This window comes from Pongo pygmaeus, chromosome 9, assembly GCF_028885625.2.
Source record: "Pongo pygmaeus isolate AG05252 chromosome 9, NHGRI_mPonPyg2-v2.0_pri, whole genome shotgun sequence".
NCBI lineage: Eukaryota > Metazoa > Chordata > Mammalia > Primates > Hominidae > Pongo > Pongo pygmaeus.
The window spans coordinates 58,910,458-58,929,401 of record NC_072382.2 but is presented as its reverse complement, the minus strand read 5'-3'; the positions used below and the strand labels follow the sequence as shown (position 1 = coordinate 58,929,401).

The window sequence follows — 18,944 nt, the reverse complement described above, 5'->3', positions numbered from 1 at the left end:
GTGAGCCACTGAGCCCAGCTGGAACTGAATATTATACCATCATTAAAAATAAAATCATGGGCTGGGTGAGGTGATTCTTAAACTTTGGGAGGCTGAAGTGGGAAGACTGCTTGAGCCCAGGAGTACCAGACCAGCCTGGGCAACATGGCCAGACCCTATCTCTATAAATAAATAAATACATAAATTTTAAAAATTAAAAAAAAAAAAAGATTATGGGCTGAGTATGGCAGCTCAGGCCTATGATCCCAGCACTTTGAGGCTTTGAGAGGCCAAGGCAGGAGCATCACTTGAGGTCAAGAGTTCGAGACCAGCCTGGGCAACATAGCCAGACCCCTATCTCTACCAAAAAAAAGTTATTTGGATATGTTGGAGCATGCCTGTAGTCTCAGCTAGTCAGGAGACTGAGGTGAGAGGAACACTTGAGCCCAGGTGTTCAAGGTTACAGTGAGCTATGATTGTGTCACTGCACTCCAGCCTGGGGGACAGAATGAGTCTCTGTCTCTAAACAATAAAACAAAAACCAAACAAAAAATAATTATGACTGCAGTCAACCATGGAAAGTATCTGATAAAACTGTAGCAAATATCTGCATATCTCTATGTATAGAGATATATAGATACTATATGCCAAACATTGCTTTAAGCAATGTATTAACTAATTTAATCCTCACAAATTTTATAATGTAGCTATTAGTATCCCTAGTATACAAATGAAGAAATTTAAGCATACAAGTTATGTAATCTGCTCAGTCTCACCACAGCTAGCAAGTGGTGAAATCAGGACTCAATTTCAGGCATTACTAATTCTCCACAATGCACTTTAAAGTTATCTGGGTAAGTGTCTAAATTAGTATAATTTATCCACTATAAATATCAACTTTCATCTTCAATCATAGGGTTATTTTAATAAATTTGTTTCTTTATATCATGAGGTAATTAATACTGCTATTTAGTTATAACATGTACCAATTTATCAGTTAATTTATCATCACCAGATGACTAGCAAATTTGTAATTTCACTGAGGGCAAGAACTTTTTTTCATCTTCTACTCTCAAACTTCTAATGCAGTTGAATGAATGCATCAATGACTAGAGAAAATAAGACACCATTCCTTTTATCAAAGAGAAGCTCAAATTCTGAAACAGAAAAAACAGGCTAAAATGACTCATTTATTAATAATTCAAACTTTACTAAAAAATAACATGGTCGAGTTTAGAATAAACAAGTGGGGTGGGGGAGCAGATTATCTTAAAAACTAGGAGGGAGATGGTAATAGAAAACTAAAAGTAAAAGTTGTTCCATCTCTGTTAAAAGGAAAAACCCCAGTACACGACAAGATAATATTCTCCTATCTCTACTGATTCATGGAAGGAAAAAACGTCATCTGATGAAAGAAACCAAGTACTCTGGTGTTAGGAACTATACAAATTTGTCACAAAGACAAAAATAAAAGAATGTCCAGGTATTTGATGTGATTAGGTTAGAGCAACACTGTTCAAAAGAAACAGAATGAGGCCAGTAGCGATGGCTCATGCCTGTAATCCCAGCACTTTGGAAGGCCAAGGCAGGTGGATCACCTGAGGACGGGAGTTTGAGACCAGCCTGGCCAGTATGGTGAAACCTTGTCTCTACTGAAAATACAAAAATTAGCTAGGCATAGTGGTGGGTGTCTGTAATCTCAGCTACTCCCAAGGCTGAGGCAGGAGAACTGCTTGAACCCTGGAGGTGTATATTGCAGTGAGCCAAGATCATGCCACCACACTCCAGCCTGGGCAACAGAGTGAGACTCCATCTCAAAAAAAAAAAAAAAAAAGAAAAGAAAAAAATGCATGTCACATATAATTTAAAATTTTCTACAGCTACATTAATGAAAAAAGACATATTTAATCTATCAAAAATATTGTCATTTTAACAGGTAATATAAAAATATGAATGAAATATTTTATGATTTTAAAAAACACAATGTCCTTGAAATCTGTGTATATTATGCATTAGCACATCACAATTTGGACTAGTTACATTTCAAGTGCTCAGCAGCCAAAGATATCTAGTGAACAGTGCAAGGTTAGAGTTATGAAGAGAGAAACAGGAACAAAAAACAAGGTGAACAAGTATCATTGCTTTCTGAGTGGTAAGGAAAAATTTATCTTCCCAACAGTCATCTCTTTCCACACGCCAACAAAATATCTCAAATTCGTGTTATTCTGAGGGAGAACAAAATTTTCTTTTTATTTTTTTAAGTCCCACAGATAACTTACTGTCTTATTTATTATCTACTTTTTTGAGACAGAGTCTTGCTCTGTCGCCCAGGCTGGAGTGCAGTGGCGCAGTCTCAGTTCACTGCAACGTCCACTTCCCAGCCTCCAGAGTAGCTGGGATTACAGGTGCTAGCCACCACACCTGGCTGATTTTTGTATTTTTAGTAGAGATGGGGTTTCACCACGTTGGTCAGGCTGGTCTCAAACTCCTGACCTCAGGTAATCCGCCCATCTCAGCCTCCCAAAATGCTGGGATTACAGGTGTGAGCCACCACACCTGGCCTATTTATTTATTTTGAAGACAGGGTCTAGCTCTGTTGCGCAGGCTGAAGTGCAGCGGCTCGATCATAGCTCACCATAACCTAGAACTCCCGGGCTCAAGCAATCCTTTTGCCTTAACTTCTTGAGCAGCTGGGACTACAGGCATGTACTACTACATACAACTAATTTTTAAATTTTTTGTAGAGACAGGGTCTCACCGTGTTGCCCAGGCTGGTCTCAAACTCCTGGCTCAAAGCAATCCTCTCACCTGAGCCTCTCAAAGCACTGGGATTACTGGCATAAACCATTGAACCTGGCCAACCTACAGCCTTTAAATGAGGTCTTATCCTTTATAACTTTTTAATTTTTAAAGTACATACTTTCTAATTACCTTAATATTCTAGATTTAGAAAACTGTTAACATTTTAGAGAGAAATGTGTTCACAATCAACCACATAGGATAAGTTACAAAAAGATTAAATTTTTAAAAATAGAGACAAGGTCTCACTCTATCACTGAAGCTGGAGGGCAGTGACATCATCACAGCTCACTGTAATCTCAAACTCCTAAAGGCTCAAGGGATTCTCCTGCCTCAGCCTCCCGAGTAGCTGAGATTACCAGCATAACCCGGCCCAGCTAATGTTTTCATTTTTCGTAGAGACAGGGTCTGGCTATATTGCCCAGGCTGATCTCGAACTCCTAGCCCTAAGTGATCTCACCTCAGCCTCCCAAATCACTGGGATTACAGTGTGAGCCATTGTCCTGGCTCTAAATCAGTGTAAAGAAATTCAATCATGAAAACAAAAGACAACACAGAATTCCTTTGTAACCTCAGCATAAAGGCCTCCTAATATGACTCAAAATCTAGAAGCCATATGTGAAAAGATTCAAGCACATAAACATCTTTTAAAATAACTTTTGTTTGGCAGAAAAGCATCAATGTATGTATTCATTTCCTCAGTAAATATTTATTGGGTGTATACTGTGCATCAAGCACTGCTGTAGGCAATGAAAAGCTAAAATAAAAATAACTGAACCAAGCCTGGGCAACGTGGTGAATCCTTAACTCTATGAAAACAATATATATATAAAAACCAGCAGGGCGTGGTGGTACATGTTACTCGGGAGTCTGAGATGGGAAGATTGCTTGAGCCCAGGGGGTCAAGGCTGCAGTGAGCTAAGATCGTGCCACTGTATTCCACCCTGGGCCACAGAGCCAGATTCGCTGTCAAAAATAAATAAATAAAAACAATAGAACCATAAAAATGTCAGTGAAAAGCAATAAACCAAGAAAAAAATTTTGCTATTCAGATCACAAAGAGCTAATCTTTCTAATATATTAAAAAGAACTACTAGAAAACAAAACAACAACAACAACAAAAAAAGGCTAGGCGCAGTGGCTCACACCTGTAATCCCAGCATTTTGGGAGACTGAGGCAGGTGGATCACCTGAGGTCAGGAGTTCGAGACCAGCCTGACCAACATGGAGAAACCCCATCTGTACTAAAAATACAGAAATTAGCCAGATGTAGTGGTGAACACCTGTGATCCCAGCTACTCAGGAGGCTGAGGCAGGAGAATCACTTGAACCCGGGAGGCAGAGGTTGCAGTGAGCCGAGATTGTGCCACTGCATTCCAGCGGATACCCTCATTTCAGACTACGGTTACAAGTACTGGGTTCCTGTATTACTCGTACTGTTTTGGACTTGCCTACAAATCAAGGGTTCCTATGAACCCAACTCAGGTTTTATAATTTGCTAGAATGGTTCACAAAACTCAGGTAGAGTTTACTTATTACTGACTTATTATAAAGGATACAACTCAGGAATACCCAAATGGAAGAGTTTACTTATTACTGACTTATTATAAAGGATACAACACAGGAACAGCCAAAGGGAAGAGATGCATAGGGCAAGGTATTAGAGGTGGCGGGACAGAACTTCCATGCCCTTTCTGGACACTATCTCCCGGCACCTCTATGTGTTCACCAACCCAGAAGCTCTCCAAACCCTGTCATTTAAGGGTTTTAATGGAGGCTTCATTATATAGACATGGTTGATTAAGTCTCTGGCCGTTGGTGATTGGTCTCTAGCACCTCTCCTCTCCCGAACCCTCTAATCATGTTTTGGTCTTTCAGACAACCAACACCCATCCTAAAGTTATATAAGAGCCCCCAGTCACCAATCATCTCATTTTTTTTTTATTATAACACAGTTCACTCAATGGAATTCTATATAGCAATGCAAATGGATCCACTAGAGTTGTACAATAAAACTTAGAAAGATGTTGAGCAAATGAAGAAAGACAGAAAACACACACACACATACACATACACACACATGTAAGGCACTGGGTGTGGCATGCCCGTAGTCCCAGCTACTTGGGAAGCTGTGGTAGGAAGATCCCTTGGGCCCAGGAGTTCAATACCAACCTGGGCAACATGGTGAGATCCCATTTTTAAATATATATATATATACACACACACACACACACAAACACACACACACGATTTGATTCATATAAAAACTATTTTATTTAAGAATGCTTACATTATGGCAAAACTGTGAAGGAAATGATTATCAAAAGTTAGAATAGCCGGGCACAGTGGCTCACACCTGTAATCCCAGCACTTTGGGAGGCCGAGGCGGGTGGATCACTTGAGGTCAGGAGTTCAAGACCAGCCTGTCCAACATGGAGAAACCTCATCTCTACTAAAAATATAAAAAATTAGCCGGGCGTGGTGGCACATGCTTGTAATCCCAGCTACTCAGGAGGCTGAGAAAGAGAATCGCTTGAACCTGGGAAACGGAGGTTGTGGTTAGCCAAGACCGTGCCATTGTACTCCAGGCTGGGCAACAAGAGTGAAACTCTGTCTCAAAAAAAAAAAAAAAAAAGTTAGAATAGCAGTTACTCATAAAAAAAATAATCAGAAAGAAATATAGTGGGGACTTCGGGGTACTAGCAATGTTCTGCTTCCTAACCTAGTGACTGGTTACACAAGTATTTATTTATAATTATTTTTTAAATAATCATATATGATTTATGCACTTTTCTGTGCATTACTTAACCATAAAGAATAATCTGCTCTTGGCTGGGTGAAGTGACTCACAAAACACATTGGGAGGCTGAGAGAAGAGGAGCCCAGGAGTTTGAGACCAGCCTGAGCAACACGGCAAAACCCTATCTCTACACAAATTTTAAAATTAGCTAGGCATGGTGGCACATGCCTGTAGTCCCAGCTACTTTGGAGGCTGAGAGGTAGGAGGATCACTTGAGCCCAGCAAGTTGAGGCTGCAGTGAGTCAAGATCGTTCACTGTACTTCAGCCTGGATGACAGAACAAGACCCTGCCTCAAAAAAAAAAAAAAAAAAAAAAAAAAAAAAAAGTTCAACTTGGAAAGTTTATCTTTTAGTGATAACATTAAAAAATACAAATAAAAGCTATACTGTCCCCCTTTCATTCGCCAATCTAGACGCTAAATTAAAGAGACTGCTCTCACTCATTAAGAGACATGGGGAAAGGATAAGACTATAACAAACTTTATAAAATAGAGTTTCTCAAATGTTCATCATCTGTGAATTAATGAGCACTGCACGTAACATGAACAATTTATGTAAAACATTCACTGCATTTTTATTTATTCAGTTATTTATTTTTGAGACAGGTTCTCACTCTGTCGCCAGGCCGAAGTGAAGTGGGATGATCACGGTTCACTGCAGCCTCGACCTCCCAGGCTCAGGTAATCCTCCTACCTCAGTCTCCAGAGTAGCTGGAACTACAAGAATGCATCACTATACCCGGCTAAGTTTTGTATTTTTTGTAGAGATGAGGTTTTGCCATGCATGTTGCCCAGGCTGTTCTCAAACTCCTATATTCAAGCAATCCTCCTGCCTTGGCTTCCCAAAGTGCTGGGATTACAGACATGAGTCACCACGCTCGGCCTCACTGCATTTTAAAATACAAGTAAAACATTAAAAAATGAATGCAGTAGTTCCCCCTTATCCACAGTTTCTCTTTCCAAGGTTTCAGTCACCCATAGTCAAAAGTGGTCCAAAAATATTAAATAGAAAATTCCAGATATCAACAATTCATAAGTCTTAAACAACTTTTATGAAAGTATACTGTTACGATTATTCTATTATTACTTATTGTTATTCTCTTACTGTGCCTAACTTATAAATTAAACTTTACTGGCCAGGCACAGTGGCTCATATCTGTAATCCCAGAACTTTGGGAGGCCAAGGTGGGTGGATCACCTGAGGTCAAGAGTTCGAGACCAGCCTGGCCAACATGATGAAACCCCGTCTCTACTGAAAATACAAAAATTAGCCGAGCGTGGTGTGGTGGCACACGTCTGTGATCCCAACTTCTTGGGAGGCTGAGGCAGGAGAATCCCTTGAACCTGGGAGGCAGAGGTTGCAGTGAACTGAGATCGTGCCACTGCACTCCAGCCTGGGCAACAGAAAGAAACTCTGTAAAAAAACAAAAAAACAAAAGAAAAACACTTTATCATTAAGTATGTACATATAGGAAAAAACACAGTATAGTCATGTACCACATGACACTCTGGCCAACGGCAGACAATATATATGACAGTGGGCCCTCAGGATTATAATGGGCCAGGTGCGGTGGCTCACACCTGTAGTCCCAGTACCCTCCCTTTGGGAGGTCGAGGAGTGGGGTATGCTTAAACCCAGGAGTTCGAGACCAACCTGAGCAACATAGTGAGAACCCTTTAAAAAAAAAAAAAAAAAATTAGCCAGGCATGGTGGCACATGCCTGCAGTTCTAGCCACTCAATTTCAGCTCTTTGGGAGGCTGAAGTAGAAGACTCACTTGAGACCAGGAGTTTGAAGTTACAGTGAGTTATGATCATGCCACTGTACCTCTTGCCTGAGCACAGAGTAAGATCCTGTCTCTAAAAAGAAAAAAGATTATGTTATAACAGAGATGAAAAACTCCCAGTAATATTTCCTATATTTTTCATTGTTACTTTATAGTACACTCCTTCTACTGAAAAAAAAAAAAAGTTAACTGTAAAATAGCCTCAAGTAGGTCCTTCAGGAGGTATTTCAGAAGACGGCATTGTTATCCTAGGAGATGACAGCTCCATGCATGTTATGGCCCCTGAGGACTTCCAGTGAAACAAGATGTGGAGATGGAAAACAGCTGTATTCATTATCCTGACCTTGTGTAGGCCTAGGCTGCCATGTGTGTTTGTGTCTTAGTTTTTAACAAAAAAGTTTACAAAGTTAAAAAAAATTTAAAATTTAAAAAATAGAAAATAGCCGCTTGTAGAATAAGGATATAAAGTATTTTTGTATAGCTGTACTATGTTCTTATATGTTATTACAAAAGTGTCAGAAGTTAAAAAAAATTAAAAAGTTTATAAAGTAAAAAGGTTACAGTAAGCTAAGGTTAATTTATTACTAAAGAAAGAAAAATGGCTGGGGATGGTGTCTCATGCTTATAATCCCAGCACTTTGGGTGGCCAAGAGGAGAGCATCCTTAAGCCCAGGAGTTTGAGACCAGCCTGGGCAATGTAGCAAGACCACCTTCCTCAACTACAAAAATTTAAAAAAATAATTAGCCGAGTGTGGTGGCACACACCTATATTCCTAGCTACTCAGGAGGCTGAGGTGAGAGGATCATTTGAGCCTAGGAATTCCAGGCCACAGTAAGCTGTGATCACACCATTGCACTAGCCTGGTCAACAGAGTGAGACTGTCTAAAAAAGATTTTTTTTTTAATTAAAAAGAAAAATATATATATTTTTACAAATTTAGGATAGTACATGTACAGTGTTTATAAAATCTACAGTAGTATACAGTAATGTCCTAGGCCTTTGCATTCACTCACTATTCACTCATTGACTCACCTAGAGCAATTTCCAGTCCTGCAAGCTTCACTCATACTTAAGTGCCCTACACAGGTGCATTTTTAAATCTTTTATACCGTATTTTTACTGTGCCTTTTCTATGTTTAGATATGCAAATACTTACCAATTGTTACAATTGCCTACAGTATTTAGTATAATAACATGCTATATAGTATGTACGGCATTTAATATATGTACAGCAATATGTCATAAAGTTTATAGCCTAAGAGCAAAAGGCTATATACTACATACCCTAGGTGCGTAGTAGATTACGCCATCAAGATTTGTTTAAGTTCTTGCTATGACATTCACACAATGACAAAACTGCCTACTGATGCATTTCTTAGAACATATCCCTGCCATTAAGCAACACATGACTATATATATAGGGTTTGGTACTATCTGAAGTTTTAGGCATCCACTGGGGATCTTGGAACATATCCTACCAAGGATAAGGTGGGGAAACTACTATAGTAAGATATTACAATCAGTGAGAGAAACGGTTATACACTCTCATCATTGTATGCATATCTAGTAAATTTACTTATTTCTCTTATATTAGAAAATTCTAATTCAGTTATAGCTTATCAGGAAGGCAACAATAGTTAGTGGTCACCATATCAGATACTTAATGGAAACTTACAGGCTCTATCTTCAAAATATTTCTGAACCTAAACATTTCTTCATTACGTTCTCAATACCATCCTAGACCAATTAATCATCATCTCTTGTTCTTTCCTAGATTACTGAAATAGCCTTCCCCAAACTGTTTCCCTGCTAGATTTATAACCCCTCCTTTCCCCACCTTCAGACTATCCTCAACACAGTAGCTGGAGTGATCTTGAAAAATCTAAAACTTGTCACTCCTCTGCACAGAATTTTCAACAGCTCCTAACTCATTCAGAGAAAAGGTACAATCTTTACAATGGCCCACCAGGCATACTAATATTTGGCCCCCCATTATCTCCCTCCTGTAACTCTGCACTGCTTCCATCACACTGGCCCCCTTGTTGTTCCTCAACACCTTATGCTCCCAACTCAGGGCCTCTGCTCTTCTGTTACCTCTGACTAGACTGTTCCCCCGAATCACTGAATGGCTTAATCCCTCACTTCCTTCAAGTCTTCATTTAAAAGGTGACACTTGTGTAAAGTCCTCCCTGATAACCAAGTTAAAACTGCAATTTTCGCCCACTCCACTGTCTATCACCTTACCTTAATTTTCTCCTTAGCATTTACTACCATCTAGTATACTATATATTTACTTATTTTGTTTATTGCCTGCATTTCCCCCTCTAGGCTATAAATTTCATGAAGCTGGGATTTATTTGTCTGGTTTACTGCTATATTTCCAGCACTCTAGTCCTGGAATAACAAAGCTTTCATTCAAGTATTTGTTAAACAAATAGGTGAAATTAAATCTAATATGGAACAAAAATATCACATTCAAAATGAGTATTTTAACCTAAGAGATATAATAAAGAGATACAACAGATTTTTAACCCACTCTTGTTGCATTTTTTAAAGTATTTAGAAGCCATCTTAAATGTGCCAAATAATACGCCGTCAATTTCTTCCTCTAAGGGAAAAAAATCCATATGTATATCTCGGAATTGTTCTTCAGAGCCACATGGCCCTTTTTAGTCAGACCAAAACACATTCCTATTTTGAAGTACTTGTGAGAAATATAGTTCATGTCTGCTTGAGGATAGAAATACTGGCCTTGGCCGGGCACGGTGGCTTGATGCCTATAATCCCAGCACTTTGGGAGGCCAAGGCGAATGGTCAGGAGTTGAAGCCCAGGAGTTCAAGACCAGCCTGGACAACATACTAAAACCCCATCTCTATCAAAAATACAAAAATTAGCTGGGTGTGGTGGTTCGGGCCTGGGCAGCTACTCAGGAGGCTGAGGTGGGAAGATTGCTTGAGCCAGGTCAAGGCTCCCTAGCGCATGGGTGATAGAGCCTGGGTGATAGAGCAGATCCTGTCTCAAAGAAATACTGGCTTTGGGCTCAACAGAGCAATTTGGCTACAGATAAATCTTTAGGCGTTATCTATGTGTACAGCTGAAGACCTAAAGTCATGGAAGTAGTTGAGATTGCCCTGGGAGAATGTGTAGAGTGAAGATAAAAAAGAAACAAGAAAAAAATCATGAGAGCGATTAGCACATAAAGACTGGTATCAAATAAATACAAGGAACAGAGTATCCTAAGGAGGAAATGGTTAATATTGTCAGAAACTACAGAGAGATGACACAGGATAAGGACTGGAATAAAACACTAGATCTAAGAACTCAGTGATGTTTAAAATAATAGCTTTACTGAGATATAACTCACTTAATATAAAATTTACCCTTTTAAAGTATACTATTCAGTTGTTTTTAGTATATTCAGAGGTGTGTGACTATCACTACCACCAAGTTTCAGAACACTTTCATCACCCCATAAAGAAACCCTGCACCCATTTGCAGAGTTTCTAACTGGCAGGGTTTCACATTTCCCCTAATATTAGTGATTTTAAAAAAAGACAGTTTTGGAGAAGCATGAAAAACTAAAAGAAAAGTAAGGAATTATAAGTAACAAGGTTATATTATTCTTTCAAAGGGAACTAGGAGAGAGAGGTAAATAGGAAGAGGTGGTATCAGAATGGCTGTTTAAAATGGGAAAGGCCATAGACTGAAGGGAAGGATTCAGGGAAAAAGACTGAGAGGCACAGAGACAGAAGATAGATACTCGCTCACAAACTGGATACAGTTGAATAGGATACAATCGGAAACACAGATGGAAGGGTTTGACTTGGAAAGGAAGAGACACCTTAGGGGACTATGGTGATAAAAGTAAGAAACTACTAAGTCGATAACTAAAAATGAGGGACAGCTGGGAGCCAATGGTAGGAAGCAGATTTACTTTTTGCTAAATTTTGGTAGTTTTAAATTTTTCATCATTTGCATGTTTTACTATCTCAAAATAAAGATGATAAATACGGGGATTTTGGGCCGGGCATGGTGGCTCACGCCTGTAATCCTAGCACTTTGGGAGGCCGAGGTGGGTGGATCACTTGAGGTCAGGAGTTCGAGACCAGCCTGGCCAACATGGCAAAGCCCCACCTCCACTAAAAATACAAAAATTAGCTGGGCATGGTGGTGCACGCCTGTAATCTCCAGCTACTCAGGAGTCTGAGGCAGGAGAATCACTTGAGCCCAGGAGGTGGAGATTGCAGCGAGCTGAGATCATGCACCACTACACTCCAAACTGGGTGACAGAGTGAGACCCTGTCTCAAAAAAAAAAAAAAAAAAAGAAGAAGAAAAAGAAAAAGAAATGTCACAGAACAGAGAACACACAAACACCTAACGAATTAAATTTTAGAAAGTGATAGCCCTTTAATAGAGAGAGAGGCCCAACACTACTCTCTTCCCTGGTGCAGCAGCATCAGGAGAAAACATACTGTAGATGGGGATAAGAAGAAACAAACCAGACTTTTAAGAAATTTTTAATGCCAAATGTAGGCCAGCATGACAGATTAAAATTCCAAGGCGTGGTGGAGGTAAAGCTGAGTAGTCTAATGTGCTGGAAAAAGAATTACGAGGAGCCCCAGACATGGAACCCATCTGTACCCATCTACCAACTCTCCTACAGGTCTTCACTAAATACACAGGTAGCACACTGAAAGCTGAAGACAGGTCAGAAGAACTGAAAGAGATCCCATCTGAAGTATGTAGGCCTCCCTGAAGTACAAGGCAGTTATCTTCCAAAGGAGGATTGGCAAGTGGCAGACAGAAATCCATCTGAGGTAATCCAAGCTTTTGGCTACCAAATGCTGTGGAGGCAAGAGCTGAGAAAAAGCCCTCCACGGCATTCCAGGCCTTCACAGAATGTAAAACAGCTGCCCTCCTGAGGCAAGGCTAAGAGCAGCAAGGCAGAGATCTCCTGAGACACAGAAAGGCAAGAAGCACAATTAAAGAACAAAGAGAACCTCCCAGTGACCTAAAAAGCTGGCAGCTCAACTGGCAAAACAGATCTCTGAAATCATGTCAGTGCTTAGATCCCAAATCCTGCTGAGGAGAAAGTCATAAATCTGCCCCAAAGTATTTGGACCCAGTGGTAAACTGAATCAAATTACAGCTGCAACAAAGCACAGACTCATCTTACTTATAAATTAGACTTACTCAATTTAGTGGCCAGACAGAATAAATGGAATTTTGGAGGTAAATATTAAGTAAAAAATAAGTAAACTTCAGGTTCTCCTTTGTTTTATAGAAGTTGTCTGGTATACAGGCCAGGTACGGCAGCTCACGCCTGTAATCCCAGCACTATGGGAGGCCGAGGCGGGTGGATCACCTGAGGTCAGGAGTTCGAAACCAGCGTGGCCAAGACAGTGAAACCCCATCTCTACTAAAAATACAAAAATTAGCCGGCATGGTAGCACAGGCCTGTAATCCCAGATACTCAGGAGACTGAGGCTGGAGAATTGCTTCAACTTGGGAGGCAGAGACTGCGGTTTTTTTTAGTATTATATTCAGTTGTTTTTAGTATATTTTTAGTATATTCACAGGTGTGTGACCATCACTACTACCAAGTTTCAGAATACTTTCATCGCCCCATAAAGAAACCCTGCACTCATTAGCAGTCACATTTCCCCTCCCTAATATTAGTGATTTTAAAAGAAGACAGTTTTGGAGAAGTATGAAAAACTAAAAAGTGAGCCGAAATTGAGCCACTGCACACCAGCCTGGGTCACAGAGTGAGGCTCTGTCTCAAAAAAAAAAAAAGAAGTTGTCTGGTATAAAATAAAAGATTACGAGACATAAAAAGAAGCAAGAAAATGTGACCAGTGGTAAGTAAAAGTAAAGGAAATAGTCAAAATAAGCAAACTCAAAGATGCCCCAAATGTTGGAATTATTATTAAATAGTAAGTTTAGGCTGGGCGTGGTGGCTCATACCTGTAATCCCAGCACTTTGGGAGGCCAAGGTGGGTGGATCGCTTGAGGTCAGCAGTTCAAAACCAGCCTACAACATGGCGAAACCCTGTCTCTACTAAAAATACAAAAATTAGCTGGGCATAGTGACACGTGCCTGTAATCCCAGTTACTCAGGAGGCTGAGGCAGGAGAATTGCTTGAACCTGGGAGGCAGAGGTTGCGGTGAGCCAAGATCACGCCACTGTATTCCAGCCTGGGCAACAGAGTGAGACTCCATCTCAAAAAAAATAGTAACTGTAAAATAATTATGATAGGCTGGGTGCGGTGGCTCACACCTGTAATCCCAGAACTCTGAGAGGCCAAGGCAGGTGGATCACCTGAGGTAAGGAGTTTGAGACCAGCCTGGCCAACATGGTGAAACACCATCTCTATTAAAATACAAAAATTAGCCAGGCGTGGTGGCACGCACCTGTAATCCCAGCCACTCAGGAGGCTGAGACAGGAGAATCACTTGAACCCAGGAAGCAGAGGTTGCAGTGAGCCGAGATTGCGCCACTGCACTCCATCCAGCCTGGGCGACAGAGCAAGACTCCATCTCAAAAAAAAAAAAATTATGATAAAAATATTAAATGATCTAGTAGAAAAGACAGACAATATGTATGAAGTGATGGGACATTTCAGCATAGTAATAGGAGCTACAGAAAAGAAATACTGGAAAGGAAAAATATATTCAAAATCAATAATTAATTAGATGGACTTAGCAGAAGGATTGATAAACCCAAGGACAGATCAATAGAAAATATCCAAACTGAAACAGAGAAAAAGAGGGAGAAGGGAATACAACAGCATGTCTAAGTTCTGTGGGACAATTCCAAATGGTCTAATATAATATGTAATTGGAGTCCAAGAAGGAGAGGAGAGAGAATGAAACAGAAGAAATATTTTAAAAGGAAATGGCCAGAACTTTCCACAAAGAAAGACATCAACCAAACAAAACCAAGAAGTTCAGTGAAGCCCAAGCAGGATAAAAATATACTAGAGGATTCACCTAATGAGGTTATAATGTAGTTTAAATGACTGCTTGAAAGAAATTATGTCGGTTCTTATTAATACATGGAGTTAGGATCAAATCAATCTATTGTTTACAGAGTCCGTTCCTAAAGAAACCATGGAGGTAAGTTTTAATTTTACATCCTACCTATTAAAGAATTTAGCCTTGCCCAAAGACAGGTGCCCTCTGCTCCTGAGAGGTAATCTATGTCATACTTGACAGGAGTGTCTTTCTGGGCAGGGTTGGCAAACCAGAAAGGCCAAACATGTGATTTAGGATGGAGACTTTGGGTCACCCAGTATCAGTCTGAATCCAATCTGGAGACTGAGCTCAACTATGTGGGCAATCCATCAATCAAACATGCCTATTTAATGAAGTCCTAATTTGAAAATCTGGACACTGAAGTACAAGTGAGCTTCCCCAGATGGCAATAGTCCATGCATACTGTCACATATTGATACTGAGAGTAACACCTCCTGACTTAATGGGGAGCGAATACCAGATGCTCCAACATTTGAGACCCTCTTGAACTTGGTTCTATGGGCTCCTTGCCTTGATCTTAATCTGTATCCTTTCCTTGAAATAAACTGTAACCATGAACATAATAGCTCTTGGCAGTGAGTTCTCCTAGCATCTTTTTAGCAAGTTATCGAAACTTTGGGAACCTCCCCAGCCCCTAAAGACTTGCAGTTGGTGTCAGAAGTGAAAGTGGTCTTATGGAAGACTGTGTCCTCAAACTTTGCAGTTTAGCTAACTTGGAGAGGATCTTCATAAAAGTTTTAGGTTCATTTAATGATGAAAGCTAGCTAAAAGTTCAGGCTTGGCCGGGTGTGGTGGCTCATGCCTGTACTCCGAACACTTTGGGACGTCAAGGCAGGCAGATTGCTTGAGTCCAGGAGTTTGAGACTAGCCTAGGCAACATAAGGAAACCCTGCTTCTACTTAAAAAAAAAAAAAAAAAAGAAAAGAAAAATTAGCCAGCATGGTGGTGCACGATTGTAGTCCCAGCTAGTCAGGAGGCTGAGGTGGGAGGAAAGCTTGAGCCCAGGAAGCAGAGGTTGCAGTGAGCGGAGATCGCACCACTGTACTCCAGCCAGGGTAACAGAGCGAGACCCCTGTCTCAAAAAATAAATTAATTAATTAATAATTCAGGTGTAATAGAAATGTATGGATCCTCTTATTATTTGTTTAACCATGTGTTTGAAGATGCTCTTTGGGGAATATTGCTGATATAGTAAAGTTATATTCTCCAAGCTAAATCCAACATTGTGGGTCAATCTAAATCAGAACAGGAGACTTAATTTAACAAGCTGAATAAGCTACATTACTATACTGTACATCTCCATCTCATATTTTATACAACTCTTTTAACATACAAAAAAAATAATTGCTTCTGGTCCAACAACTACAAATAATCCCCACAAAAGAACTGTCTTGTTTTGTATTTTTGAGACAATCTTGCTCTGTCACCCAGGCTGGAGTACAGTGGCGCAATCTCAGCTCACTACAACCTCTGTCTCCCAGATTCAAGTGATTCTCATGCCTCAGCCTCCTGAGTAACTGGGATTATAGGTGTGTGCTACCACAACCAGCTAAATGTTTTATTTTTGGTAGAGATGGGGTTTCACCATGTTGGCCAGGATAGTCTCAAACTCCTGATCTCAAGTGATCTGCCCGCCTCAGCCTCCCAGAGTGCTGGGATTACAGACGTGAGCCACTGTGCCTGGCCACAAAACAACCGTTATGGAAACCTCATCACTAGTCAACCTTTTATAGCAAATACAGTATTTGACTTTAAACAGTCAGCCAATTATTATGTGGTAACTATGAAAACAACTATGGTTTTAATGTCCCCTCCAAAACTCATGTTGAAATTTAATTGCCACTGTGATAGTATTAAGAGGTGGGACCTTTAAGAGATGATTAGGCCAGGAGGGCATAGTCCTCATGACTATGATTGTGGGAGTACACTCACACAATGTCATAATTGTGGGATTAATACCATAACTGTAGGAATGGGTTCCTGATTAATGGATGAGTTCAGCCAGATTTCCTCTCTGTCATATGTGGTCACCTGCACTCTGTTATGACACAGCAAGAACACCCTCACCAGATGCCAAGCAGATGTTAGTACTACCATGCCCTTGGACTTGCCAGCCTCCAGAACTGTAAGCCAAATAAATTTATTTTCTTTATAAAGTATCAATCTGTGGTATTCTGTTATAGCAGCAGAAAATGAACAAAAACATTCTTCCAATAGAAACTATCCTGAAATAAGAGATTTTTTCCGCCGTAGTTAGAAACTGAAATTCCCTGAAGAATATTTCCTTAGAAATCGGCTTTGTTATCCCACTAAGTTTTATATTTGAAAAATATTCTTAAATCTAAAGGTATTAACAGAAATTCAACTTAAAAATTGCTGAATATAGCTTCCGGTTCTAGGTGCTTTGGGAGCCATGGCTTAAGGTGCAGACATGGCCAAGTCCAAGAACCACACCACACACAACCATCCCAGAAAATGGCACAGAAATGGTATTAAGAAACCCCGATCTGGGGACTGTTGTGGGGTGGGGGGACGGGGAAGGGATAGCATTGGGAGATATACCTAAAGTATAATAATAATTTAAAAAAAAAAAAGAAAAAAAAGAAACCCCGATCAAGCCGGGTGTGGTGGCTTACGTCCGTAATCCCAACACTTTGGGAGGCCAAGGCGGGTGGATCACGAGGTCAAGAGATCGAGACCAACCTGGCCAACATGGTGAAACCCCATCTCTACTAAAAATATAAAAATTAGCAGGGCATGATGGCGCGCGTCTGTAGTCCCAGCTACTCGGGAGGCTGCGGCAGGAGAATTGCTAGAAATCAGGAGGCGGAGGCTGCAGTGAGCCGAGATCGCACCACTGCACTCCAGCCTGGCAACAGAGCGAGACTCTGTCTCAAAAAAAAAAAAAAGAAAAGAAACCCCGATCACAAAGATACGACTCTCTCAAGGGGGTGGACCCCAAGTTCCTGAGGAACATGTGCGTTGCCAAGAAGCAAAACAAGAAGGGCCTAAAGAAGATGCAGGCCTTGGCAGGCCATCAGTCCACGTGGTGAGGCTACGAAGGCCCTTGTAAAGGAGGTTAAGCCCAAGATCCCAAAGGGTGTCAGCAGTAAGCTCCATCGACTTGCCTACATTGCCCACCCCAAGTTTGGGAAGCGTGCTTGTGCCCGCATTGCCAAGCGGCTTGGGCTGTGCCGGCCAAAGGGCAAGGACAAGGATCAAACCAAGGCCCAGGCTGCAACTCCAGCTTCAGTTCCAGCTCAGGTTCGCAAAGGTGCTCAGGCCCCTACAAAGGCTTCAGAGTAGGTATCTGTCTGCCAGCGTGAGGACACAAGGACTGGTGCAACCTGCCTGGGCTGCCGTCTGCATGGGGCTGGGGTCCTCACTTCCTATGCTATTTGTACAAATAAACCTGAGGCAGGAAAGAAAAAAAATTGCTAAATACAGGCATCACAAACTAACAAATGAGGACTTTGAATTAGAAGAAAAGAAAAACTGAGTTTCTGCCCCAACCCTATTATTACTAATTAGCTATTTCAACTTGAATAAAGCACTTCACTCCTCTGAGCTTCAATTTCTCAAGTATAACATTGGATGATAAGATTCATTCTAGCCTGGCGCGGTGGCTCACGCCTGTAATCCTAGCACTTTGAGAGGCCGAGGCAGGTGGATCACCTGAGGTCAGGAGTTCAAGACCAGCCTCACCAACATGGTGAAACTCCACCTCTACTAAATATACAAAATTAGCCGGGCATGGTGGCGCAAGCCTGTTATCCCAGCTACTCGGGAGTCTGAGGCAGGAGGATCACTTGAACCCAGGAGGCAGAGGATGCAGTGAGCCGAGACTGTGACATTGCACTCCAGCCTGGGCAACAAGAGCGAAACTCTGTCTCAAAGAAAAAAAAAAAAAAGATTAATTCTAACTCTTAGATTTCTATAATATTAAATTTAACTTGTAAAGTTTAATTCTTTTCTCCAAATTTGGTTATGTTAAATATGCAGTTACATGTCCAAGTTGAGGGTATGACACAATGAAACTTCCTCATTTGAATCTAACTTAATTTTACTCTGTGGATTTCTTGTGACGTATTTTTTTATAAAAATTAGAAACATAGGGGGCCAGGTGTGGTGGCTCACGCCCATAATCCCAGCACTTTGAGAGGCCGAGGCGGGCAGATCACAAGGTTAAGAGATCAAGACCATCCTGGCCAACTTGGTGAAACCCTGTCTCTACTAAAAATACAAAAATTAGCCGGGCATGGTGGCAGGCGCCTGTAATCCCAGCTACTCAGGAGGCTGAGGCAGGAGAATCGCTGGAATCCAGGAGGCAGAGGTTGCAGTGAGCCGAGATGGCGCCACTGCATTCCAACCTGGTGAAAGAGCAAGACTCCGTCTCAAAGAAAAAAAAAAAATTAGAAACATGGCCGGGTGCAGTGGCTCAAGCCTGCAAACCCAGCACTTTGGGAGGCCAGGGCAGGCAGATCACTTGAGGTCAAGAGTTCAAAACCAGTCTGGCCAACATGGTGAAACTCCATCTCTA

At 41.0% G+C, this 18,944-nt stretch overlaps 1 protein-coding gene and 1 pseudogene across 2 annotated transcripts in view; one reads left to right on the top strand and one right to left on the bottom strand.

Annotated features, from left to right (window-relative positions):
* Positions 1-18,944, bottom strand: part of PIK3C2A (phosphatidylinositol-4-phosphate 3-kinase catalytic subunit type 2 alpha) — a 122,971-nt gene that overhangs the window by 91,864 nt on the left and 12,163 nt on the right. The gene's annotated exons all lie outside the window — the stretch shown is intronic.
* On the top strand, positions 16,358-17,710 carry LOC129007652 (large ribosomal subunit protein eL29-like; annotated as a pseudogene).